The 26,688-nt window shown below is 47.2% G+C and overlaps 1 protein-coding gene across 6 annotated transcripts in view; it reads left to right on the top strand.

Annotated features, from left to right (window-relative positions):
* Window positions 1-3,339: 3,339 nt before the first annotated feature.
* Window positions 3,340-26,688, top strand: part of TEAD1 (TEA domain transcription factor 1) — a 150,325-nt gene continuing 126,976 nt past the window's right edge. For 4 of the 6 annotated variants that reach the window (XM_040409506.1, XM_040409507.1, XM_040409509.1 and 1 more), the window contains exon 1: window positions 4,187-4,301. The gene's annotated coding sequence lies outside the window, so the exon portion shown is untranslated. Of the gene's footprint in view, window positions 3,497-4,180; window positions 4,302-26,688 lie in introns of those variants that run through there. The other 2 variants (XM_040409510.1, XM_040409511.1) reach the window with 1 other exon arrangement.

Consider the following 26,688-nt stretch of genomic DNA (forward strand, 5'->3'; position numbering starts at 1 on the left):
GCCCATGAGCGAATACCTTAGGGTGTCTACTTTCCGAAATGGGGTCATTTGTGGAGTGTTTGTACTGTCTGGGCATTGTAGAACCTCAGGAAACATGACAGGTGCTCAGAAAGTCAGAGCTGCTTCAAAAAGCAGAAATTCACATTTTTGTACCATAGTTTGTAAACGCTATAACTTTTACCCAAACCATTTTTTTTTACCCAAACATTTTTTTTTTATCAAAGACATGTAGAACAATAAATTTAGAGAAAAATTTATATATGGATGTCGTTTTTTTTGCAAAATTTTACAACTGAAAGTGAAAAATGTCATTTTTTTGCAGAAAAATCTGTAAATTTCGATTAATAACAAAAAAAGTAAAAATGTCAGCAGCAATGAAATACCACCAAATGAAAGCTGTATTAGTGAGAAGAAAAGGAGGTAAAATTCATTTGGGTGGTAAGTTGCATGACCGAGCAATAAACGGTGAAAGTAGTGTAGGTCAGAAGTGTAAAAAGTGGCCTGGTCATTAAGGGTGTTTAAGCTAGGGGGGCTGAGGTGGTTAAACTAAACGTCGTTTCGGCGCATTGCCAGATCCGACGTTTAGCTTTTTCTGAATGGTTACCATGGCTGCCGGGATGCTAAAGTCCTGACAGCCATGGTAAGTGTAGTGGGGAGCGGGGGAGCAGTATACTTACCGTCCGTGCGGCTCCCGGGGCGCTTCAGAGTGACGTCAGGGCGCCCCAAGCGCATGGATCATGTGATCACATGGACACGTCATCCATGCGCATGGGGCGCTCTGACGTCATTCTGGAGCGCCCCGGGAGCCGCACGGACGGTAAGTATACTGCTCCCCCGCTCCCCACTACTACTATGGCAGCCAGGATTTTAATAGCGTCCTGGCTGCCATAGTAACACTGAAAGCATTTTGAAGACGGCTCCATCTTCAAATGCTTTCAGTACACTTGCGTTTTTCCGGATCCGGCGTGTAATTCCGGCAAGTGGAGTGCACGACGGATCCGGACAACGCAAGTGTGAAAGAGGCCTAATGCACTGTTTGCCATCCGCGTCCATGATTCCAGTCCGTCCAAAAAATATAACCTGTCCTATTATTTTCGCGGAAAACGGTTGGCGGACCCATTCAAGTTAATGGGACCGCTAAAAAACGCGGAGGCACACAAGATTGTCATCCGCGTCCAATTTTTTCCTATCATTTGCATGGCAAACCTGTCTTACTTTCCTTTATGTCTGGTGGTCCTCCAAAAATAAAGGAAGACGCACGGAAACAAAAAACGGATCACGGAACAACGGAACCCCATTTTACGGAACAAAACAACAGTCGTGTGCAGGAGGCCTTATGGCGGGATAAAACCGGTGTCCGCGCCACGGCCAGCGACGGTTTCCAGAGTATCTTCCCACATTTTTTCCTATTGAGTTTTGCTTAGGCTACTTTCACACCTGCGTTTGGTGCGGATCCGTCTGGTATCTGCACGGACGGATCCGCACCTATAATGCAAACGCTTAGATCCGTTCAGAACGGATCCGTTTGCATTACCATGAACAAAAAAAAAAAAAAAAAAAAAAAAAATTTTTTTTTTTTTGTTCATGATAATGCAAACGGATCCGTTCAGACTTTACATTGAAAGTCAATGGGGGACGGATCCGTTTGAAGATTGAGCCATATTGTGTCATCTTCAAACGGATCCGTCCCCATTGACTTACATTGTAAGTCTGGACGGATCCGTTTGCCTCCGCACGGCCAGGCGGACACCCGAACGCTGCAAGCTGCGTTCAGGTGTCCGCCTGCTGAGCGGAGCACAAACGGTGCCAAACTGATGCATTCTGAGCGGATCCGCATCCACTCAGAATGCATTAGGGCTGGACGGATCCGTTCGGGGCCGCTTGTGAGAGCCTTCAAACGGAACTCACAAGCGGAGCCCCGAACGCTAGTGTGAAAGTAGCCTTAGCGGCAAAAGTGTATGAACGGAATATGCTCGCCGCTCTTTCTGATACTTTACACTTAGTGATTATTTTTTTTTCCCCATTTCCGTAATTTTTGTTCTGTCAGATGGAGGTAAAGAGCGCCCGTCACCGGACTGCTCAATTTAGTGTCTTTGGCGCAATCATTGAGGAATTGCAGAGATATATTCCCCACAGAGCGGGACATTTACGGCACATGCCCCACTTGAGCAGAATTGTGCAACTTTTTGCACGCTTTTACAAAAAAGACGCAGATTGGGGCCAGCGCCTTCCCTGGTGTAGATTTTAGTTCTGGCGCAGGAATCTGCACAGAGGCGCCACAATTATTAGGAGGCGTGCTCCTCAAAATACACGTGACGCATCTGCCGCCAGCGGGGGACAGATTAAGACCAGCGCGTAAAACCTCCATATTAAATTATATCCCCGAATATTCATGAGCGGTCCGCCCCTTGTTCAGCCCTCATTTTAAAGGGCATCTGTCAGCAGTTCTGTCCCTCTGACCTGTGCTCCTGACAGCTGAAGACATCCGTGTTGGTCCCGTGTTCATATGTGTCCGCACAGCTGAGAAACATGAGGTTTTACTATATGCAAATGAGCCTCTAGGAGCAACGGGGGTGTTACCATTGCACCTAGAGGCCCTGCCACACTTTGATTGACAGGTCCAGGTGTGATGGCCTTTACACTGCCTGGTCCTGTCAATCCAAGTGCAGGGTCCCAGCAGTTGCAGGGCCTCTAGGTGTAATGGTAACGCCCCCGTTGCTCCTAGAGGCTCATTTGCATATAGTAAAACCTCCTGTTTCTCAGCAATGCGGGCAGACATGAACACGGGACCAACACGGATGTCTTCAGCTGCCAGGAGCACATGGCACAGGTCAGCCGGAGCAGCCATCTCAGCGTCCTGAACACGATCTGTGCTGCTCGGTGTGTAAAGGAGGCCTCTAATGGCGCCGCCAACTGAAGGCAACGTCCATTAGTAACGGCTCTTCACGGGTATTTTGTGACGGGATTCCCCATGAGAAGCCCAGTTTAGACACTGAGTGGACCTTTAATGTCAGGGTGCGGAGAGCTGCTGGTTTTCCAGTCAGACTTCCTCAGTACCTGACGCACGGCCATGTCATCTCCTCACAAACAGGCGCTCCATCCCCTCAGGCAACTCCCGCTCAATCCCGCACCACGTGACCCGCTGTGAGGGCGGGAAGGGGCGGCTAGAGAGAGGAGGGCCCAGCTGACAGACTTTTCTCTAGCCCCCGCCCCCCTCCGGACTTCCCCGTGACGTCAGGGTACGGCCCCCGGGGCGGTGGGAGGGAGGAGCATGACGTCACCCGAGGCACGCCTCCTCCGCTGGTTCGGTCCTGACGTTCATTTCATTCCTGTCCTCATTCCGAGCATTCCTCGCATCGCTCGCGCCGAGTCCCCGCTCCCCGCACCGTGTCCGGCCCTCCCCGGGGTGCCCCCCCGCCAGCAGCTCCGCGGACAATAGGCAGAGTGGGAGAAGTTGCTGCTGCTCAGCTTTGTGGGGTGTCCTCCGCCCGCCGGGGTAAGTTCTGTGTGTGTGAGGGGGGGCTGTCAGGAGAGGGGGAGGGGGTTCACGGGTGGGAGGCCCAGCAGGTTGGGGGGCCCGACCAGGCGACACTTTTGGGGTGCAGTGATTGGGCGCCGCTCACTTGCCGCAGCTTTTGGGGTGTAGGCCACAGAGTTCACAGAACTAGCTTTTTGAGGTGTTTGGACCCCGGGGAAGTTGGGGGGCGGTGATGTTTTGGGGTGTAAAAAGTTGAAGGGCTTTTGTGAACATCTCAGATCTTGAGGATGTCTGTTTCCCGGCTGTTGAGATTTTGGGGTCCACTTCTAGTTTGGGGGTGCATGGTCATGAGGCCTGTAAGGAAGCAGCTGGCGGCTTGTAATGTTGGGGTGCAGTCACTTCTGTGGCCCTCCTTGGGGGGGCAGAAAGCACGTGATGTTTTGGGGGTGCTCTTAAAGGGGGGCGTTAGAGGGCGCTGACGTCGGGGGGTCACTCTCGGTGGGGTGCATGACCTTTGGAAGTAGTCTCTGATCTGACACGAGGGGAAGAAAAAAAGAGACATTTTTCACATTTTTTTGAAGAACTTTTAGTAAGACGCTTGAGCTTCCTGGGAACGGCCCCCCCCATCCTGCAGCAGACAGCCCCCCGCTCAGCGCCTGCACAGGAGACATGAAAGTCAGATGTTTCCCCTCCTTCTTCCAGGGCTGCTCCTCTCCCTCCAAGTTCAAGTGACAAAGTGTCAGGAATCAGCGGAATCCCGGAGAAGAGCGGAGAAAGCTCCCAGAAAATCCCACAGGATTCCTCCCTGCAAACTTCCCTTCTGGTAGGAAAACGCACCCCCCCCCCCCCCTTCCCCCTGTAATCTTTTGCTCGCTGCTGCCGCCTGCGCTGTAGAGGTGCAGGTCTGAGCGCAGGCTGCCGCTGCCTTGGTGATGTGTGTGATCATCTGTCCTTTTATTTGTGAAGTGCAAACATATTCTGCAGTCATGTACCCACTTAAGCGCCCTCCTTCCGGGGGGGAGGGGGGAACGACAGGAGAAATGTCATTCCTAAGGGGAAAATAAGCCGAATGTGACACCGCGCTCCAAACCGTAGAGTGCAAGCTCTTCAGAGCAGGTGGTTACTGTGTGTCCCCCCCCAGGTAAACAATAAATAAAGACAAAATAAATCATTAAATATTTTTAAAATTCTAGGTCCTTTTGTGTGGCACGGATTTCATCTTCACCCAGTGGCGGTATTCCACACTACTGGAATCAATGTGTGTGTGTGTGTGTGTGTACACCGTATATACTGTGTGTGTGTGTGTACACCGTATATACTGTGTGTGTGTGTGTGTACACCGTATATACTGTGTGTGTGTGTGTGTACACCGTATATACTGTGTGTGTGTGTACACCGTATATACTGTGTGTGTGTGTGTGTACACCGTATATACTGTGTGTGTGTACACCGTATATACTGTGTGTGTGTATATGTATGTACACCGTATATACTGTGTGTGTGTATATGTATGTACACCGTATATACTGTGTGTGTGTATATGTATGTACACCGTATATACTGTGTGTGTGTATATGTACGTACACCGTATATACTGTGTGTGTGTGTATATGTATGTACTGTGTGTGTGTATATATATGTGTGTGTGTGTGTATGTACACCGTATATACTGTGTGTGTGTGTGTGTGTGTACACTGTATATACTGTGTGTATATATGTGTGTGTGTGTGTATGTATACTGTGTGTATGTATACTGTGTGTATGTATACTGTGTGTATGTATACTGTGTGTATGTATACTGTGTGTATGTATACTGTGTGTATGTATACTGTGTGTATGTATACTGTGTGTATGTATACTGTGTGTATGTATACTGTGTGTGTGTATACTGTGTGTATGTATACTGTGTGTGTGTATGTATACTGTGTGTGTGTATGTATACTGTGTGTGTGTATGTATACTGTGTGTGTGTATGTATACTGTGTGTGTGTATGTATACTGTGTGTGTGTATGTATACTGTGTGTGTGTATGTATACTGTGTGTGTGTATGTATACTGTGTGTGTGTATGTATACTGTGTGTGTGTATGTATACTGTGTGTGTGTATGTATACTGTGTGTGTGTATGTATACTGTGTGTGTGTATGTATACTGTGTGTGTGTATGTATACTGTGTGTGTGTATGTATACTGTGTGTGTGTATGTATACTGTGTGTGTGTATGTATACTGTGTGTGTGTATGTATACTGTGTGTGTGTATGTATACTGTGTGTGTGTATGTACACTGTGTGTGTGTATGTACACTGTGTGTGTGTATATATGTATGTACACCGTATATACTGTGTGTGTGTATGTACACCGTATATACTGTGTGTGTATGTATACTGTGTGTGTGTATATATGTATGTACACCGTATATACTGTGTGTGTGTGTATGTACACCGTATATACTGTGTGTGTATGTATACTGTGTGTGTATGTATACTGTGTGTGTGTATGTACACTGTGTGTGTGTATGTACACTGTGTGTGTGTATATATGTATGTACACCGTATATACTGTGTGTGTATGTATACTGTGTGTGTGTATGTACACTGTGTGTGTGTATGTATACTGTGTGTGTGTATGTACACTGTGTGTGTGTATGTACACTGTGTGTGTGTATATATGTATGTACACCGTATATACTGTGTGTGTATGTATACTGTGTGTGTGTATGTACACTGTGTGTGTGTATGTATACTGTGTGTGTGTATGTACACTGTGTATGTGTGTGTATACTGTGTGTGTGTATATATGTGTGTGTGTATGTACACCGTATATACTGTGTATGTGTGTGTACACTGTATCTACTCCATCAGTGCCGTGTATCATCAGGAGCTACATGATCAAACTTCTTGTATTATAAAACTGCATCTTTATGGTAGAAATCGTCACAATGTCGTCCGTATCACAAACAGAAGTGTTTAGAAGAGGATTCTTCCGTGCGTCTCTTCCAGTCTTGGTACCTGCCGAAAAACCGCAGCGTAATCCAGCACCAGCCGAGTGTATGAGATTAGACAAATGTCATGTGCATTTGGATTTTTCATTGCGTGTGGATTTAGAAATCTGCAACATGTCAATCTTTTTGGGCGGATTTCACTCTTTTTAATGCAATGGTGAGATCTGCCAAAAATTCACATCAAATCCAAAAGTTTCACATGAAATGCACAAAAATTCCTGCAGCAGCATTCCTGCTAGCCCCGTGTGTCAGTAGCTTCGGGTACATGCACTTTTCTGCATGGGTTTCCGTGTGGTTTTCTTTGCACGTTCGCACCATATCTGCTGCGTTACTAGCGGATCTTCTTTGCCTTCCAGCGGGTCAAACCTGCACCAAGAATCCACACAAACCATTGGCTTGTAAATCCACACCGTGGGTCAATCAATGCACAGAAAATTTCCCCAGCGAGTACGTGAGATTTTGGGAAATCTCATCTACTTAGCTGGTGCTGTATTAGGCTAGGGCGACACGACGACGATAAGTTGGGCGACACATAGGGCACAGCTACTCTGCAACAACTTCTACAGTCATAGTCTATGGTGTCGCACTGTGACGCGTCATTCGCAGGAGAATCCATCGTGGATGGATTTTTTGATACTGTTGTCGTCGCAGTCGCAGTGCGACACCATAGACTCTCATTGTAAAAATTGTCGCGCCACAAAATGTCATGTGACACATGTTGTGGTGTAGCCCTGGCCTTACACTGCCTGTAAGGGGGCTTTCACACAGAATTTTTTATATATTTTTTTGTGGTAAATAGACCAGCGCCAGATGTGAGCTCAAGGTCTGTGTGACATATCAGACGCAGGACGCACAGGCGCCAGGCGGGTTTGATCATTAGGCAGCATGTAGGACATTTTGACGTTTTTTCTAGGTAACAACTTCTCTATAGGGGGAAATCGTGTGCAGAAAAACGCCACAAATACCGCAAGCGGCCCAAAAAGTAAAAGCGCAGCTCTTATTGTGGGGTTGGGGGTTAGTAAGGACCCCAGTTCTGCATTATGGGACAGTCTCGTGCTGCACGGGATGTGGATTAAAGGAATTTTGTTGTATAGATTTTTATATATATATTTTTTACCTGTTTTAAGTAATGGAGCTGTAATGTTCTAGACTACTGGTGTTCCCACGTTCTGCCGTGCTGTTAGGAAAGGGTTAAGTGGTTTTCTTGCAGGTTCTGAGCCTCCCGGGAGTTCAGTCTGGCTGTTGCAGGTGGGTGCTGCCGACATTCTCGGGGGGCGCAGCTGAGCGCTAAAACACATGTCCCTGCTTGTTCCATGCGGGGCCCGTGTCATTTTAAAATTGAAAAGGAAGGGGCGGCGACTCCGAAACTTGGCTCGCTCCTCTGAGCGTGACGTCTAAGCCCCAGCACTGCCCACTGCTCCTGTAAGACATTTCCACAAGCGCTTCATTTTTTTGGGGGGATTTTATAATTTTTTTTATATATTTTACTATTTGTGGAGTCGGATCTGCTGAGGGTTTTAGTCCTGTAGAAGCGGCCGTGGATGCGTTCAATCTCCTAGATACCAATAATTATGGCTGCGTGGAATGTATTTGGGGACGGAGAGCTTCTATTTCGATGCGTCTGCTGCCTATGTTTCCCGCGAGAGACTGGAAGCTATTTTAATGATGAAATAATGTACTGTAAATCCCATAAGCGCAGCGCCTGAGGGGTGGTTAAACCTTTGTACAGAAGCCTGCCTTCACCGTCTCTCCTTCAAGATATCTTATTATTTGGTTCATTTTTTCTGTCTTTCTCCACCTTGTTTGCTTCTTTATGTTTGGACAGTCTTGTCTTTATCGACATCCACTGTAGCTTACAGTAGATGATTTCTATATCTATTATTATTATTTTTTTTTTTTTTTTGCTTTTATTTTGTATGGGTTACTGTATCATTTATTTATTTTTTTTGCAATTTTCTCCTTCAAGCAATATCTTACTGTTGCACTTACCGTAATGTTAATTTTATGGACAATTTTTATATTTTAAATATCTAGTTTTACCTCTGGTCTCACTTTATACCTTTCCTCCTTTATATTCATCAGGTATTTCATTTGATTGTGGTTTATGCTGACACATGGGTATGACCCTGGGGACTGGAATGTGGCAGCGTGGACTTAAGATTGTGTATATTAACCAATAATTCACAAACCAAATAATAAAATAATAATGAAATGTAGAAATAAAAAATGGTGTGTTTTTATATTTTGCTTATTTGCTTATACATTTTTTTTATTTTTTGCTGGCTGCATCTATTGACCAGCCAGTCGGGTTCTAAATGGAGTTTCTGAAAGCTGCTCATCTTCCGAGGTACGCGGCTTATCCGCTGAACAGAGGGGCTGCGCAGCGATCAGGAGTGGTTGCTGATGACATTTTAGGGCATGGATTTTCCTACAGCAAATCCATAGTGTTGTACAGTACCAGCAAAGTGGATGAGATTGTAAGAATCCTCACCCGCACATTGTGAAAAAATAAATCCCCAGTGTAAATTGAACGTGGCCGTATCCTCCAGAGGTTCTCTCGTTTCTTTAGACTAAATTCTGAATAGTCCGTCTTGTTTGCACAGCGGAGTCCGCTCAGATGTGTGTACAGGCACGCTGGGTAGTTTTGCTGCATTTTGACAACAAATCTGCACCGGATGTGCCCTTGATCTCACCATCGTGCACTGAAAATTTTTCATAAACGGTTGACATGCTGTGTATTTCCATGCACATGCCCGACCAGTCGCTTCACCTGGTACAGGGCCCCCCACCTTTCTCATGATCAGTGGTGAGACCCCCACTGATCTAATATGTAACCCTTCTCCTGTGAAGAGGGCATAACTTAATATAACCGGCATACCCCTTTAACAATGAATAATGAAAAAACCTAGGGCTTGTGCACACGGCCGTCGCCATTTTTGCAATCCACAAAACGCGGATCCCGGCCGAGCGCTTGCAGCCATGTGTTTTTTTTTTTTTTTTTTTCCCCTGCAAAAATGGTCTTATCCTTTACGCAAAACCGACAAGATTAGGACATAAATTTTTTTGCAGGGCCGCGAAACAGACTTATGGATGTGGACAGCACACAGGCGTGCTGTCTGCATCTTTTGCAGCCCCATTGAGATAAATGGGTCCGCATCTGATCCACAAAAAACCTGGATCGGATGCAGCCCAAAACAACGGCCGTGTGCATGAGCTCTAAGTGTGTAATGACTACAATGGTGTGCATGGCCGTGCAGTTCAGGCCGCGCCATGCAGCTGTACCCTTAAGCTGCCCCAACACATAAATAACGATAATTTTTACAAATTACGTGTGAACGATGGCGGACTGTCTGCTAAACCTGCGATCTGTCAGGTTGGGTTGTACGGCAGGGCTGCCGGATTAAGGCCAATGTTTGCCTCTTTGACCAAACCTTCGTTATTCCTATACTCTTTGGTGCATAAATATGTAACTTTTCAGATACAGTCTTAATGTCCATTCACACGTCCGCATCTGTTCTGCAATTTTGCGGAACAGGTGCGGACCCGTTCATTTTTAATGGGGCTGGAATGTGCTGTCTGCCTCCGCACTTCCATTCTGCAAAAAAATAGAACCTGTCCTATTCTTGTCCGCAATTGCGGACAAGAAAAGGCATTTTCTATGAGAGTGCCGGCGATGTGCAGTCCGCAAAATGGTGAACGCACATTGCCAGTGTCCATGTTTTGCGGATCCGCAAAACACATACGGACGTGTGAATGGACCCTAAAAAGAGGCCCAAGTAGCCTCGAAAGCTTTCAATTGTGTGATCTTTCCACTTGGCCATTAAAAGGTATCTGCCACTGAGGAATCTCTGCCGGTGCTCATGTCAGGGGCTGGCTTAAAGCGGATATTAATTATAAAGTTAGCGCCTATCCACAGACTAGAGTATAACAATAATTAGATTGGTGGGGGTCCTACCACTGGCACCCCTCAGTGATCATACATACCGCTCGGCGTGTCCCTCCAATTATCTCTCCGGTAGTCACGGAGGCTGCCAAGTACAGCTATTTCCGGAGCGGCAGTTCACATGATCAACATGACGCTCCGCTAATTTTGGGGTGCTCGTGATTTGTGGGGGTCCAAGTGGTAGGACTTTCACTGATCTGATAGTTATCCCCAACTTTTATCAACCCGAATGAATACCTCTTTAACGTCAAATGTTTTCCAAAACTATGTTCATTTGCAGTAAGCATTGGGTTGCTTTTTATTTTTGGGTTTTCTATGTGTGATATCTCTACTCTTGGTAACAGTCATATCTGTTGCGTTACTGTCTCATCATGGCCCAGGTCTGGTCTGGCCCATCTGATGGTGAGTGATCTAAAGCTTCTTTATACCAGATGTTCCGCCCGCCCTTGTTTTTCGTTCAGCAGTTTATGGACGTTGATGTCGGAAGGTTTAGGAATAATCTTCCATGTTTTCCTCCAGACTGCTAAAAGTCCAGTGCATGGCCCGGGTGCCTGTGTTCGTGCCTTGGCCGTCTTTCAGGCCTTTTCAACTAAATTGGGAAAGCTCTTGTTTATTAATGATTCAGAGTCTAATTGCTGAAATAATGCTGTCATTTCCGTGTTGTCAGTTCCAAGACTCTGTGGCACAAGGCATTGTAATTAATGTGGAGATGTCTAATGTGCAACCGTTTTTATTTTATTTTTTTACATTCAGTATTTTTCTGTAACTTGTTTTGTAGTGACAGTCGCTGTACACACAGGCAGTTGTTTTTTTACTTTTTATTTTATTTTAAAGGAGAGGTAGCATAAATTGATTTGATTTGTGCTGGCACTTGGCTGTAAGAATATAAAAAAAAAAAGCCAGGTGTTTTGAAGCCCCCCCCCCCCCCCCCGGGCAGGCGCACTCATTGTGCAGAGCTAAACTCTGGCTGGACAGCTTAAATCTATGAACCCTTTCATGACCAGGCACAATGCAGAGAGCAGCATTAACCGGCTGCGGGCACTGCGCGTTACCCGCAATGCAGAGAGCAGCATTAACCAGCTGCGGGCACTGCGCGTTACCCGCAATGCAGAGAGCAGCATTAACCAGCTGCGGGCACTGCGCGTTACCCGCAATGTAGAGAGCAGCATTAACTGGCTGCGGGCACTGCGCGTTACCCGCAATGTAGAGAGCAGCATTAACCGGCTGCGGGCACTGCGCGTTACCCGCAATGTAGAGAGCAGCATTAACTGGCTGCGGGCACTGCGCGTTACCCGCAATGTAGAGAGCAGCATTAACCGGCTGCGGGCACTGCACATTACCCGCAATGTAGAGAGCAGCATTAACTGGCTGCGGGCACTGCGCGTTACCCGCAATGTAGAGGGCAGCATTAACTGGCTGCGGGCACTGCGCGTTACCCGCAATGCAGAGAGCAGCATTAACCGGCTGCGGGCACTGCGCGTTACCCGCAATGCAGAGAGCAGCATTAACCGGCTGCGGGCACTGCACGTTACCCGCAATGTAGAGGGCAGCATTAACCGGCTGCGGGCACTGCGTGTTACCCGCAATGTAGAGAGCAGCATTAACCGGCTGTGGGCACTGCACGTTACCCGCAATGTAGAGGGCAGCATTAACCGGCTGCGGGCACTGCGCGTTACCCGCAATGTAGAGGGCAGCATTAACCAGCTGCGGGCACTGCGCGTTACCCGCAATTGACTGGCTGCTTGTTCATGATAACAGGGTATTTCCCTCTATTTTGATTCTGTTGCATATACAGTGCAAATACTATATAGTTGTATGTATTATATGTGTATATATTGCGCACACAGTGTCATGTCTGCCATTGACTGTGATGGAAAACAAAATACACCTGTACCCTGTTATATACGGTTTTTGTTCTTTAATACAGTGATCTGACACGATGGATTTGTGGTGAATTGTTTTGAGGGTGATTTTTTTAAGGATAAGAAATTCTGCAGCAAAAATTCAAAGCAAAGGACCACAATGTATTGAATGGCTTATTATGAAATCTCACAACAATTTGCAGAAAATATGGTCATGGAAGTTAGGGGTGAGCCTGACCTGTACGGTGTGGACCCGCCAGTATGCAGATTTGTTCATTGCCGTGTGCAGGATGAATGGTGCCCGGACAGATGTCAGAAGGGTACTTTCTTGGCACAGTAAGTCTATCAGCGTGTCCGAATGTATAGGGCAGGAGCCTCGGTGACAGGCTGCATGTTGTCTGATAGTAGCTGATCTTTGTATCAGGGCCTATTGCAACGTTGTGGAGAAACTGGTAAAACAAAGCTGCTTTATATAATATATTGTGCATAACAATTCTGTGATGTAACGCGCAGGGATTTGTCCTTTACATACAGGAGCGCTCCAAAAACGACGTTCAGCCGACTGTCACAAGCCGCGACCTATAGAAGTATGGAGCAGCTAATCCTAGCTGTACCTGTAATATGCTCTCCTATTCTCCAAGGGTTTTCCAGGTCTATTATACCAGTTGCCTATCCTCTGGATGGGTCATCAGTATCTGATTGGTGGGGGTCCGACACCCGGGACCCCTGCTGATCAGCTGTTTGAGAAGGCAGCGGTTCTCCTGGGAGCACCAAGGCCTTCTCACCGAGCACCGCGCCGTACATTGTATAGCAGGACGGAAAGCAAACCGTAGCATGGTGCTCTCCGGGATGAGAACGCAACTAAACGGAATGGAGTACATTTTGGAGCGTTCTGTTCAGTTCAGTTTTGTCCCCATTGAAAATGAATGGGGACAAAACGGAAGCGTTTTTTTTTTCCCGGTATTGAGCCCCTATGACGGATCTCAATACCGGAAAACTAAAACGCTAGTGTGAATGTAGCCTTAGACAGAGCTAATCCAGATTTTCTTGTTGGCTTCCACGTAAGATATCCCCTCTTGGCGCACTGATGTCACACGTGTGTCTGTTCTGCAGATTATAGAATGTATCCTATTGTCTGTATTGTGGAAAAGAATAGTCCTTTCTAGTAATAGGAGTGAGTAAAACGCGGATTGCACGTGGAAAGTATCCATATTGTTTCAGGCCGGAGTAGGGATCCGGTCGGTGAGGCCTAAAGGGCTGATGCCTCCCCATGGGGCAGATAACAGGAGTTAACCTTGCGGCTCAGACGTTGCTGCAGTTCTGCACGGTCTTTTGAATTCGCTGCCGCCGCCGGGCGGACTTCCCTCGTAGGGCTTTACAGGCCTGGTGTAACACACTTGTGGCCCCCGGTGGTGAACAAGAAGCTCACAATCAACACCTAAGGAGGGAAGGACATGTCTTCTTCCTATGAGAAGCGAGGGCTTAGGTGGGTTTGCTCACTGCCCACCCTGTAAGGCCATAGCGCTGCCGTTACCTCTGCCCCACAAGGAGTTAAATCTGCCATAGCCGACAACTCAATTCTGAAGCGGACATCTGGTTGCTCTTTCTTCACCTGTAAAAGAAAAGAAAATGCAAATACAAGAGGCTTTCCATCGCCCCAGTGCTCTGCAAAAATGCTGCTGACAGTTTGTCTATCAGGGGCTCCACTTCGCTATTGTTAGGTTAGCAACAGGCATCTGAGGCGGTGTCGCCATATGCTCGCTATACGCCGCTGATAACTTATCGGATAATTCTGAGCTTACTGATATTGTTGTGTCACCAGCCCTAGAGTTCCGTGGACGTCGCCTCTCCAAGTATGCTTAGAAAGTCCACGGCTCGTGTCCAGTTCACATTGGAATTCCAGCTATTCCTTTACTATTTCATTGTCAAAATCAGGATCACAGGTTGTCGCCTCAGGGATTTCTAGGATTTTATCCTTTCTTTCCTTTATCAGGAAATAAAAGTTTGGGGCCGTTTTATTCCGAGAAATGTTATATAAATTACCTAGATGTTGGCTTGTCTGCTCGCGCTTTTATCTGTTGTTCTCGTATGTAGGTAGCGGATATTGTGTGACTGCAGGTCCTACCTGGGGTAGCGGATATTGTGTGACTGCAGGTCCTACCTGGGGTAGCGGATATTGTGTGACTGCAGGTCCTACCTGGGGTAGCGGATATTGTGTGACTGCAGGTCCTACCTGGGGTAGCGGATATTGTGTGACTGCAGGTCCTACCTGGGATAGCGGATATTGTGTGACTACGGGTCCCACCTGGGGTAGCGGATATTGTGTGACTACATGTCCCACCTGGGGTAGCGGATATTGTGTGACTACGGGTCCTACCTGGGGTAGCGGATATTGTCTGACTACGGGTCCCACCTGGGGTAGCGGATATTGTGTGACTACGGGTCCTACCTGGGGTAGCGGATATTGTCTGACTACGGGTCCTACCTGGGGTAACTGATATTGTCTGACTACGGGTCCTACCTGGGGTAACGGATATTGTCTGACTGCGGGTCCCACCTGGGGTAGCGGATATTGTGTGACTGCGGGTCCCACCTGGGGTAGCGGATATTGTGTGACTGCGGGTCCTACCTGGGGTAACGGATATTGTGTGACTACGGGTAACATGTGAAACCCAGTCTAATGTTACTTTCACACTTGCGGCAGAGGATTCCGGCAGGCAGTTCCGTCGCCGGATCCGTCAAAACGCATGCAAACTGATGGCATTTGTCAGACGGCTCAGGATCCTGATCCGAATGTCAAACGCATTGAATTGCCGGATCCGTCTCTCTGGTGTCATCCGGAAAAACGGATCATTTTTTTTCAAATTTTTTGCAGTCTGAGCATGCGCAGACTGCAGTGCCGGATCACACTCTGGCCCGTATCCGACATTCCGGCAGGTGTAATGGAATTTTGGACTAAGATAAAACGGCACCATGCCGCAGAATTATCTCCGTCCTGAAAAGTCAAAAAGACTGAACTGAAGACGTCCTGATGCATCCTGAACGGATCGCTCTCCATTCAGAATGCATGGGGATGAAACTGATCCGTTCTTTTCCGGTATTGAGCCCCTAGGACTGAACTCAGCGCCGGAAAAGAATAACGCAAGTGTGAAAGTAGCCTGAGGCCCCTCAGACGAGCGTGCCCAATGCGGAAAGGATTGTACTGCATTAGCGTTAATAATTTTATAATGCTGTGTGTCTCTGGCCGGCCTTGCATCTGCAGAATAATAGTGACATAATGTCGGTATAATTCTGTAGAAGCAGCGTCATGCGGAGACGCCAGCATTATAAATCCTAACGCTGTGTGATCCTGTGAAATGAGCCGTGTCCGTAATGGGGGAATTGTGCTCCCACACTGGACATGCTCGTCTGAAAGAAGCCTACAGATTGCTACCCAGCTTTCCATAGACCCCAATACGTGTAAATTATGCCCAGCTCTGTGACTACTGCCCCCTGTATTTTTACTGTAGCTCTGGCTTTCAGCCCTGCACCAGGAGGCTCAGGATAAACAACTCTTTCCAGAAAAAGTGCAGCAGTGCATTGAATGGTGAATGGAGATTTTTGTGTAGGTTGTAATCGGCGTAGAATTCACATTTTAGGAGATTTGCACATGGACACTTTGCGAGGCATGTCTGGCGCAGTCGGCTACCATTAAGCACGTCTGCATGCTGGGAGTTTTAGTTTCCCAACAGTGGAGTGTCGGCCCTTGTCGTACATTTAGAGCTGGGTTTTTCATTCCTACGACACTCAGGCAAACATGAAAGAAACCGATTCTGTCTCTGCTCGACTTTTACTTCCAGCAGACTTTTCTCGTTGCTTTCAGGGAATTGTTTGCAAACAGTCTTCAGGGTTTTTATCTAAAGTATGTAAGGTTTCAGTTTGGTGCAGTGAATGGAGCGAGGTACTAGTGCAGTACTATTACTGTGCTGCAGATGACTGAGGTGGCACAGAATGGGATTTTTGCATGTAATTTGATAAATAACCTAATGCATGAGACATACGGCAACTTCAGACAAGCGCGCCAAGTGCAGAAAATGCGCTCCTTGTGGGAGCGTGGTTTCCTGTTATGGACGCTGCTCCTTTCACAGGACCGCATGGCCTTATAATGATTTATGCTGTGTGTCTCTGGCCGACCTTGCATCTATTTAATTTTACTGGCATAATGCTGTCATTATAATTCAGTAGATGCAAGGTCGGCCAGAGACACACAGCATTATAATGCTGTGCTCTCCTGTGACAGGTGCAGTGTCTATAACTGGAAAGCGCGCTGCCACACACTCGTCTGGAGGCGCCCACGATCCTGCATGTTGATTATTATTATTTTAATGACCCATGTTTTATGTTAATAAACCCCCCCCCCCCCCCCCCCCCCTTCAGAGGAACATGGCATTGCTCCCCAGACACGCAGAGTGCCAGCCGTATGTGGCCGAGCATCCCGGGTCTTTTGGGCATAATTGTCGGTACGGTAGCTTCGGAAGACAGAAGCCCTCGAGTGGTGGGAATGTAATAGATCTAGGCAGGCGAGTTTTCGGACAGATGTGTATACAAGAGAGCACCATCTGCCTAGGGCGTCATGCACACGACCGTTGTGTGTTTTGTGGATCCGCAAAACACAAATTATGTCCGTGTGCCTTCCGCAATTTGCGGAACGGTGCGGACAGCCATTAATATGACTGCAGATTCTTATCCACAAAACGGACAAGAATAGGACATGTTGTTATATTTATATTATTTTTTGCGGACCACGGAACGGAGCAACGGATGCGGACAGCATACGGAGTGCTGTCTGCATCTTTTGCGGCCCCATTGAAGTGAATGGGTCCACATCCAAGCCACAAATACTGCGGCACTGATGCGGACCAAAACAACGGGCGTGTGCACGAGGCCTAAGAAAAAGGGCCTAAAATGATGTCCCCTCTCATGGTGGATTATTTCCTTACCGTCCCCCTTCTTAGCAGTGAGAAACCTACTTTTCTTGTGCGCACATTACACGCTTTACCATTTCTGGGCATCGGCTCCTGCAGTTTCCATAACTGTGACATCTGTTTTACAAGAATTCCGTGTCTCATTCAGGTCTCTCCTCCATCTCCTGGGGGCATTTTTCCTGTACGGGCTGCTGGAGTTTTTACTGCCTTCATTCAGCTTCTCACAGGACAGAGAATGCAGCTAATTTATAGGAGCGGTCATCCGTCTGCATGGTGGCTCATCCACTGCGGGACACACGGACATGGGGTTCGCCGCTTCTCCCCTCAGTAGCGTGGCGCTTTTTTTCATCTCCAAAAACCTTTGTAATGCTTGGGGACTGAGGCAGATGTACAGCGCTCGGAAGTACTTGTCCAATTTCATGGGGATACTGGGCAACACAAGGGAATCTGCCTGCAGTACATGCGATCATTACTAACCTGAAAGATCTCACGCAGCTGCTCCGGTTTACTTAACTGCAACAGTGATGTCCCGCCAACAACACGTGGCCTCTGCATCCACTCGCTGGCCTCAGTAGTACACTGAAGAGACCAGTGATTGGCTGCAGCGGTCTTGTGCTGTTGATCTGATGTCATTGCTACAGTCAGGTAAGTAAGAGAACTGCATGTCGGCCCCGTGCTCCCTGCCCCGTGCTCCCTGCCCCGTGCTCCCTGCCCCGTGCTCCCTGCCCCGTGCTCCCTGCCCCGTGCTCCCTGCCCCGTGCTCCCTGCCCCGTGCTCCCTGCCCCGTGCTCCCTGCCCCCTGCTCCCTGCCCCGTGCTCCCTGCCCCCTGCTCCCTGCCCCCTGCTCCCTGCCCCCTGCTCCCTGCCCCCTGCTCCCTGCTCCCTGCCCCCTGCTCCCTGCCCCGTGCTCCCGCGGCCCCATTCATAAATTTCACTTCACAGCCTGTTGAGCGGTGTACAGAGAACTGAGTTTTAAGCGCACAGGGAATGGTGCTCTTTAGGAAGGGAAAAGACAAAAAAATATTCAAAATTAATAAAGTATATTACAAAAAGTTTTTTAGGGCGTTGGGGTCATCTTATTAAAATTTGATGCAAAAGTTTAGTTCCTCTTTAAGGCCGATAGATGGTTGAGGAGGACGGAGCCGGAGGAGCATTGGACCAGAATATGACCGCACCGTTACGTCACATTTCTTTGTGTGTGGCATCGATGGGTCGCTTGTTCAGAAAATAACTCTTGGCCTGAGAACCTTACCCAGAAATATATGGGCACACCAAAACCACGCCGTGTACGCCAAGAGAAACACGGAGCTGGACGTCAGGTCAGATTGACTTGGCCCCTCAGTCGGCCCATGTCTGATATATGCATGTCGCAGTCTACATAAAGAGAACTTTTTAAAGGGGTCCTCTCACTTCAGCAGATGGCATCATGTAGAGAAAGTCAATACAAGGCAGTTCTTAATGTGTTGTGATTCTCCATATTGTTTGGCTGGATTCATGTCTCTATCGCATTCTATACGGCTCCTATCCAGGAGTTACGACCACCCTGTAATCCGCTGGTGTGGAAGCGCGACCACCAGCCGTCCTGCGGTGCTGGCCCCTGGAAACGAGCCGTGTATAATGTGATGGAAAAATGAATCCCGCCAGCAAAGGAGCCAACATGGAGAATCACAATACATTAGTAAAAGTGAATTCACACGCACCAATAATCGGGAACGACTTTTCCTGCAAGCGCTCGTTCCCCGATAATCTGGCCATCTACGTGTGCCGCCCATCACCCGATGAACGAGCAAAACACTTGTTCATCGGGGGATCCTGTTGTTCATGTAGGCACGTCAATCATCCTTTCTGGGCATCCTCATACTGTAGAGGAGATTGCTGCATGTAAATGTCCCATCTGTCCGTCCGTCCCCCTCCGAACCAGCAGTCGACTGTCCGGAAGGAATGCTACTGTGGGGATGAGCAATGGCATCAGTGATCACTGCTCCCCGTACTGTGGAGGACATGGTCTCCTCCACTCAACCAGCAGTCGACTGTCGGGAAAGAAAGCTTCCTTCCCGACAATCTGCTGTTCCATCGGCCCCCTGTAAACCCGCCTTAAATGCCTTGTATTAACACTGTCTACATGATTAATGCCATTTGCTGAAGTGGGACAACCCCGTTAAGGCTGTGTTTTTGCACCATCTGGTTAGTCGTCCCTCTTGCAGTGTTTACAGACTGGCCGAGGTTGCAGATTGCATTTGTGAGTACGGCTTGTTGGTGTAGGCGCACGCCGTATGTGTCTGTTTATTGTGTCACCTGCCAGCACTTTATTCTACTAATCTAAGATAAACCGTGCAGTTATCTCGCCCAGGGAACAAAGCTGATGTGTTTCAGACTGTGCCGCCTAGCCGTGCCTCATGAATGACTGATACATAACAGCCGAGCAGGGTACGAGGTCATCTACTACTGTGCTACAGTGTGACCACGCTCTAATCTGCAGGAGGAGCTGAGCAGATTATATATAGAGAACCTGTCACCGTGTAATCTGCAGGAGGAGCTGAGCAGATTATATATAGAGAACCTGTCACCGTGTAATCTGCAGGAGGAGCTGAGCAAATTATATATAAAGAGAACCTGTCACCATGTAATCTGCAGGCAGCGTGTTATAGAGCAGGAGGAGCTGAGCAGATTATATATAAAGAGAACCTGTCACCATGTAATCTGCAGGCAGCGTGTTATAGAGCAGGAGGAGCTGAGCAGATTATATATAAAGAGAACCTGTCACCATGTAATCTGCAGGCAGCATGTTATAGAGCAGGAGGAGCTGAGCAGATTATATATAAAGAGAACCTGTCACCATGTAATCTGCAGGCAGCGTGTTGACAATGTACATATATTTATTCACTTAGCCTGCATAAGAGCATTCATTCACAAATCTTTCAAATTCATGTTACGTTACAGAGCTGGAGGAGCTGAGCAGATTGATATATAGTTTTGTGGGAAAACCTTCAGTAAAACGTGTCCTTTATACATTAAAATGTCTGCTTTTTCTGAGCTCAGTTGTACACGGGGGCGGTCTTATCAGTGATTCATAGCACTGTCTGTGTACTCATGCATATGACCGTGTATTCAGTCTGTGCCTAATCTTTGTTTTTTGCGGATTGAACGTGGAGGGCTACAATAAATGCGGACAACACTTGAATGTCCTCCGTATCCGTAAGTCTGCATGTCCGTCCGTCCCACAATAATCACAATGTCCTATTATCTGATTTGTGGACAAGAATAAACGTTGTTACAGTAGTGTGAGATGCACATGTCATGTGTCCATGTTTTGTAGGTCCTTGGTTTGCAGACCGTACAATGCATACAGTCTTTGCCTGAGGTCTAAGGCTGCGTTCACACGGCCATGACTGGTCTCTTTAATGTGGTCTGTGTGACGCACACATTACCCGGACTGACCACGGCTCGCGTGAGCACAGTTCACTGCACCATGGTGATCTATGGTGCGGTGACTTCCAGCCCATCCGTGGGTCTATTGTCCCGTACTGAGATGTTGCTGTGAGTACAGCGCTGGAGCGCACCGCATCCTAGATCACCAAGATGTGAGCCGCGGTCAGTCCGTGAAATGTGAACGCCACACAGACTGCAGGCGGCTATGTGAACGCAGCCGCGGTGTGTATACAGCAGTCAGTACGTTTCGTGGTGTCGCGTTATGTCTTGTCTATTTTCCTCTGGGCATCAATAAGATTTATGGGCAAAACAAATTGTTTTGATGCGATTTGTGTGACTGTCGACTGCGTATCCTGACCTCTGCCATAGGTTGTAGATGGCCATCTAGCAGCCGACGCTGTATTTAGTGCACGTCCCCTTTAACCCCTTACATGTACGGCGCTGGGTGGGTTTTTAAAGATGGTGCCTGAGCAGAGTGGGCGCCATAGCCGCGGGTGGCCGCCTGCTTCTTCTAGCAGACACCCGTGGCTCATGTCCGCAACCGGCAGTAATTCCGATCGCGGACATTTAACCCCTCAGATGCCGTGGTCAATCCTGACGACGGCATCTGAGCACGTGAAACACCGGTGATCGGAGGAGCCGGAGTGTGTGTGCAGCAGCCCCTGCGGCATAGTATTTCCTATGGAGCCCTTGCCTGTAATAGGGCTCCATAGGAAAGTAGTGAAGAGCCCTGGAGTCTGATAATAGCAATCTAATGATTGGGAACTCTAAAGTGTAAAAACATATTCCAATCACCCCCCTTTTCCCAAAATAATAATAAAAGAACAAAAAAATTCAAAAAGTACACATCATGGGTGTCGCGATGTGCGAAAACGCCCATAGTATAAAAGTATATTCAGCAAAATGGCGGGGAAAAAGCGTCCAAATTGCCGTTTTTGGTCCCTTCGTTTTCTGCAAAAAAAATAAAAATTTAATAAAAAGTGATCAAAAAGTCATACACGCCCCAGAATGGTATCGATGAAAGGTTCAGATTGCCCTGGAAAAAATTAGCCCCCACACAGCTCCGTACACATGATTACAATAAAGTTATAGGGGTCAAAGTATGGTGACAAAAAAATAAAACTGATTTTTATTTTTCTATTTTTTTTTCCTCCCCACATTTTAAATTGCAAGAAAAACTGTACACATAGGTATTGGCGGATTCATACTGACCTGTAGAATAACAGTAACCGGTCAGTTTGACCGTACATCGAACGCCGTAAGTAAAAAAAAAAAACACGTTAAACTGGTGGAATTTTTTCTTTTGCAATTTCACCCCATTTTTAACAATCCCTTGTATGGCTATGTGAACAGACAAATAAAAAAAAAGTTATGGCTCTGGGAAGGCAGGGAGCGCAAAATGAAAACGCAAAAAACCCCAAAAACCTCCGTGCCTGAAAGGGTTAATCTCGGTGACTGCCGGCCCAGCGCTTGGTAGTATTGATTTCCAGATGTACACGATGGCGGAGGCCTTGCCGTGTGCTCGGCCGGTCTGCTGCATTTTGATGACAGTCTGCGGAGTAGTAGTAGTAGGTTAGCGGGAAAGGACTGAAGCCGCTGACGTCACCGCGAGGAGCCCGGGAAGCCTTCTGCCAAGTGCACTTTGACCCGCGTCTTTTCTGTATTGTAACTCCTTCCTTTCGTCACGTGGTGGATACAGTTTACTATTGCATTGTGTTACTTTGTATCTTTTAACAGGAAATCTTATAAATAGTGATTACCCTTGTGCCAAGTTCTGCAGCGTTCCGTTATACTTTCAGTTTCTGTTAACAACATCTCTGCTTGATGTTGTTGAATGGAAACTTTTCCAGAGGATGAACCTTGACAGACCTGCCTTTTCCCCACATCTGAGTGACTGCAGTAGTATCCCGTCTAGACACTTCCCGGTCAGCTAACCACAGTAGCGGCACAGATCTCGGGCTCGGGACAGGCATCCATTTCCTAAGTAGCTCGCAGTAATCTTAAAAATGGTCCGAAACCGAAGCGTCAGGTATAAAACGTTACAGAAGTCTTCCTTATGCAGTAATAAAGCTGGAGCAGAATATTGTGGTAATTGCATATAATGCTAAATTTAGTATAGCCATTGACAATAAAATCTGTATAGCGCCACCTACACCTTGTACTTTTCCTTATTTTTTTTTATTTTTATATTTGTCTGCCTGAGATGGACGCACATGCTCAGTTCCGTCCTTCCACTGCCACCAGCCATATTTTCTATTAGAACCTGTGACTGTTGGGGTCCATTCACACGTCCGTATTGTATCGCGGATCTGCAATACACCCGGCCGGCACCCCCCTAGAACTGCCTATTCTTCTAAAAAGTCGGACATGCAGGACTTTATAGTCCGGCGGCCTCTCGCCGTGCTGCGCCGGAGATCCGCCCCCGTCCCCATTATAGTCAATAGGGACGGAGCGGCGGTCCGGTGGCACGGCGAAATAGCGGAAGGACAGATCCGACATGGTGAACAGCCTGTCTGATCCGTCCTGCCGCAAGTGTGAAAGTAGCCTCAGTCTTTATGACATTATCTGGCAAAACAGATCCGTTAGTTTTTTTTGTTTTTTTTTCACACCTTTTTTTTTCAGTCTGCGCGTTCCGGTATTATTCTGGCACTAATACATTCCTATGGAAAAAAATACCGGATCTGGCATTCAGGCAAGTCTTCAGTTTTTTGGGCTGGAGATAAAACCGTAGCACGCTGCGGTTTTATCTTTTGCCTGATCAGTCAAAACGACTGAACTGAAGACGTCCTGATGCAAACTGAACGGATTACTCTCCATTCAGAATGCATGGGGATAAAAATGATCAGTTCTTTTTCGTCATTGAGCCCTTTTGACGGAACTCAGCGCCGGAAAAGAAAAACGCTAGTGTGAAAGTACCGTTACTGACCAGGACTTGGATAAATCTAGTCCCAGCTGCAGAGGCCTCCATGTTCTTATGTACGGTGCATCGCATGTTCTTTATGTTTTGCCCCACAGTGTATTACATAGAGTAACTGAAGAATATAAAGTGCATGGGTAGACGATACGGACCCAGCATTTCACCACCTCCAATATCACATGCATGACGATGGATTGTACGGCAGAGGATTGGGTTACAGCATTTTCCAATGTGTAGAACATGACTATAGTTCTGTGCGCTATACCCCACTGTCTATCCGGCCAGGAGAAGCCTATCCATGTGGTGGTCGCCCTGTTAAGATCACTGCTCTCCAGTTTATTCCAATCTGCACCATTAGCAGGCATATTAAGCAGCGGCGCATGTTGCTATCATCTGTCAGCGCTGTAGCTGTGTAGGTTTCCTGTAATGTACACATTCCCTTATTTCTCACAGCTGGCTCCAAATTATACATTAATTTCTAAATAATGGAGATCAGCAGCCGCAGCTCCACACTCGGCGGTTGATTAAAACACTGCCGGCGTTTCTTGTCTGCGGAAAGCTGTCATTACGGTGTGGAAACGCGATCCCACCTGCCATGCCATTGTAGCCGCTCCAGCTCTCAGGTCTGGGAGAGGAGGATTTCATGCTTCCCGGTCGTACTAGTCAATGCGTTTTTGCATTACTCACATTGTGAAGTTTCTTGAAATTGAAATGACCTACAAAATCTTTAGTCCGATCTGTGACCTGCACTTTTCCTCCCAGTGCCATCTTATACAACGAGCCCATAAAACACCTTTAATTGGCTAAATTGGCTTCTAGTGTAACAGTAAATAGGGAAGGCTTAGTAAATGGATCATGTCCTAGTGTTGCGGGTAATGGACAGTCCTCATGGACCGGGAAGGCAACGCGCCAGGACCTAACTGCAGCCTCCCTTCTGATTAAAATAAACTTCTGATCGTCTTTGGCTTCTGATCGTCCCCTAAATGTTGAGGTAGTTTTAACCAGTTTTAACCTGATGACTGTGCACAGCGGCTGGAACGCAACGAGTTCTGGGAATAAACCCTTGTTAAAGGGAATCTCCCTGTCCAGCTGGTCAGCGATCGGTGTGATTGGTCTATACAGACTAACCAATCAGAGTGTATGTGCTGTTTGTAGGTTCTGATCTCCACAGAGCCTGCAATAAGGTAATGCTGTGCCCCTACTATGCCACCCCGTGCCCTTCACACATTAAGAACCTGAATATACAGCTGGCACCGATCCCTGCCATTTAACCCCGTAGATGCCACTGCGGTGTCCATGGGGTTAACAGAGGGAGGGAGTTCTTCCCTCCCCCATTGGGACGCTGCACTGTGATGGCAGCCTCATGGTGGTTACCATGGCAATCGGACGCCTTACAAAAGCATTCAGGCTTGCCATGTAATGGAGCCCCCCTGATCAGGGTGAATGTCAGTGTAAAACTGACGCTGCAATACTCTGCAATATGAGTATTGTAGAGTATAGTACAGCCATCAGCTCCTCTGGATCTTCAAGATCCAAGTGGGACTTGATAAAAAAAAATAAAAAAATGTTAAACTTCAATCAAATAAATGTCTTTTCCCTTATTGCCTCATTTATAATTGATTAAAAAAAACTAAAAATAAATTACATGTAATTGGTTTTGCAGCATCCGTAACGACCTGATCTATAAAAGGATCATGACGCAATTGCTGTTTTTGTCCTCTTACTTCCTCCCCCCCCCAATTTTTTTTATAAAAAGCGTTCAAAAAGTCATATGTATCCCAAAGTGGTACCAATAAAAACTACAGCCCGAGCCACAAAAAACAAGCCCTCAGACGGCCATGTTTGCTGAAAAATAATCTTATGGCTGTTTAGTATATGGTGATGTAAGATCTAACTTATTTTTAATAAGTGATTTTATGTTGCAAAAGTAGTAAAACATGAAAAACTTTAAAATAAACACTGACAGAACTGCACGTTTTGCCCGCCTCGCCTTCTGAAGAACGGTATGTTACGTGACTGCGTTAGATCCCATGTCGCAGCCAATGATCTCTCACCTTTCAGAGTCCTGGAAAAGCGGTCTCCATTCCTTGTGCTCAGCTGAATGTAATGATACTTTTTCTCCAACATGTTGCTAAGTGAAAGGTAACTTCAATCTATATGCAAATGAGCAGTTAATTGCACTGAGTGACCAAGACACTCTGTGCACCTCCTACTTCCTCTACCAGCCCCTCCCTCTCTTTCTTGATTGGCTCTGAAGAGGTGACTGTGCATGGAAAGGGAGGGACTAGCAAAGGAAGTAGGAGGAACAGAGGTGCACATTGTGTCTTGGGTCCGCCCTCAGTGCACTTAACTGCTCATTTGCATATAGATTGAATGAGACTGAACTCTAAGTGAAAAGTATGATTACATTCAGCAGAGCTAACCCTGCAAAATATGGTGGCTGGTGTAGCAGTGAATTTCCCGCTGACATATTGGTTGGATCCTTGTACTTCCCGGCGGTGCCGTACAGGCCCAACACTGTTACCTACAATACTGATGGGCCAAGGACATTGAAATGTGGACGACTGGAAGCTGCAGAGGCATTCTTTCTCCTTGGAAGTCGGCCTCCTACTTTGTTAGGAATATATTCCCACTTCTATAAAGCAAGCCTCCAGCTCGGACAGCGCGACTTGTGAGCTCTTCCAGCTCTCATTGATTTGTGTCTTTAGCGATCCATTAACTTTTATTTAAGTAAATGGTTAGTTTCAGTAATTTCAAGTAATTATCCGACTTCCAGAAGCAGGGGGAGATTATATCAGTCCATATGAATCTGGAAAATGGTTGGGAAGTGGCGCTGGTTTCCTCGAGACGTTCAGGTCACCCTGGAGGGGAAGGTTTAATGTCCATTTTCAGAACGGTCTTGCTCGTTAGCGGCAGGATCACGGTAACTTTCTCGGATCCGGAATAGATGACGGCGAGCGGTAGGCTACCCATGAATCACTGTGAGTCAGTTCCTGAAACCGCTGCACGTCTTGAAGTTCTTGGCTGAGCCCTCGAGCAGGAAATCCAGGATTCAATGACTTCCTCTCAGAGAACTGCTCATGGAAGTGTTAGCG

Source organism: Bufo bufo, chromosome 10 (genome assembly GCF_905171765.1).
Source record: "Bufo bufo chromosome 10, aBufBuf1.1, whole genome shotgun sequence".
In the NCBI taxonomy this organism is placed as follows: Eukaryota; Metazoa; Chordata; class Amphibia; order Anura; family Bufonidae; genus Bufo; species Bufo bufo.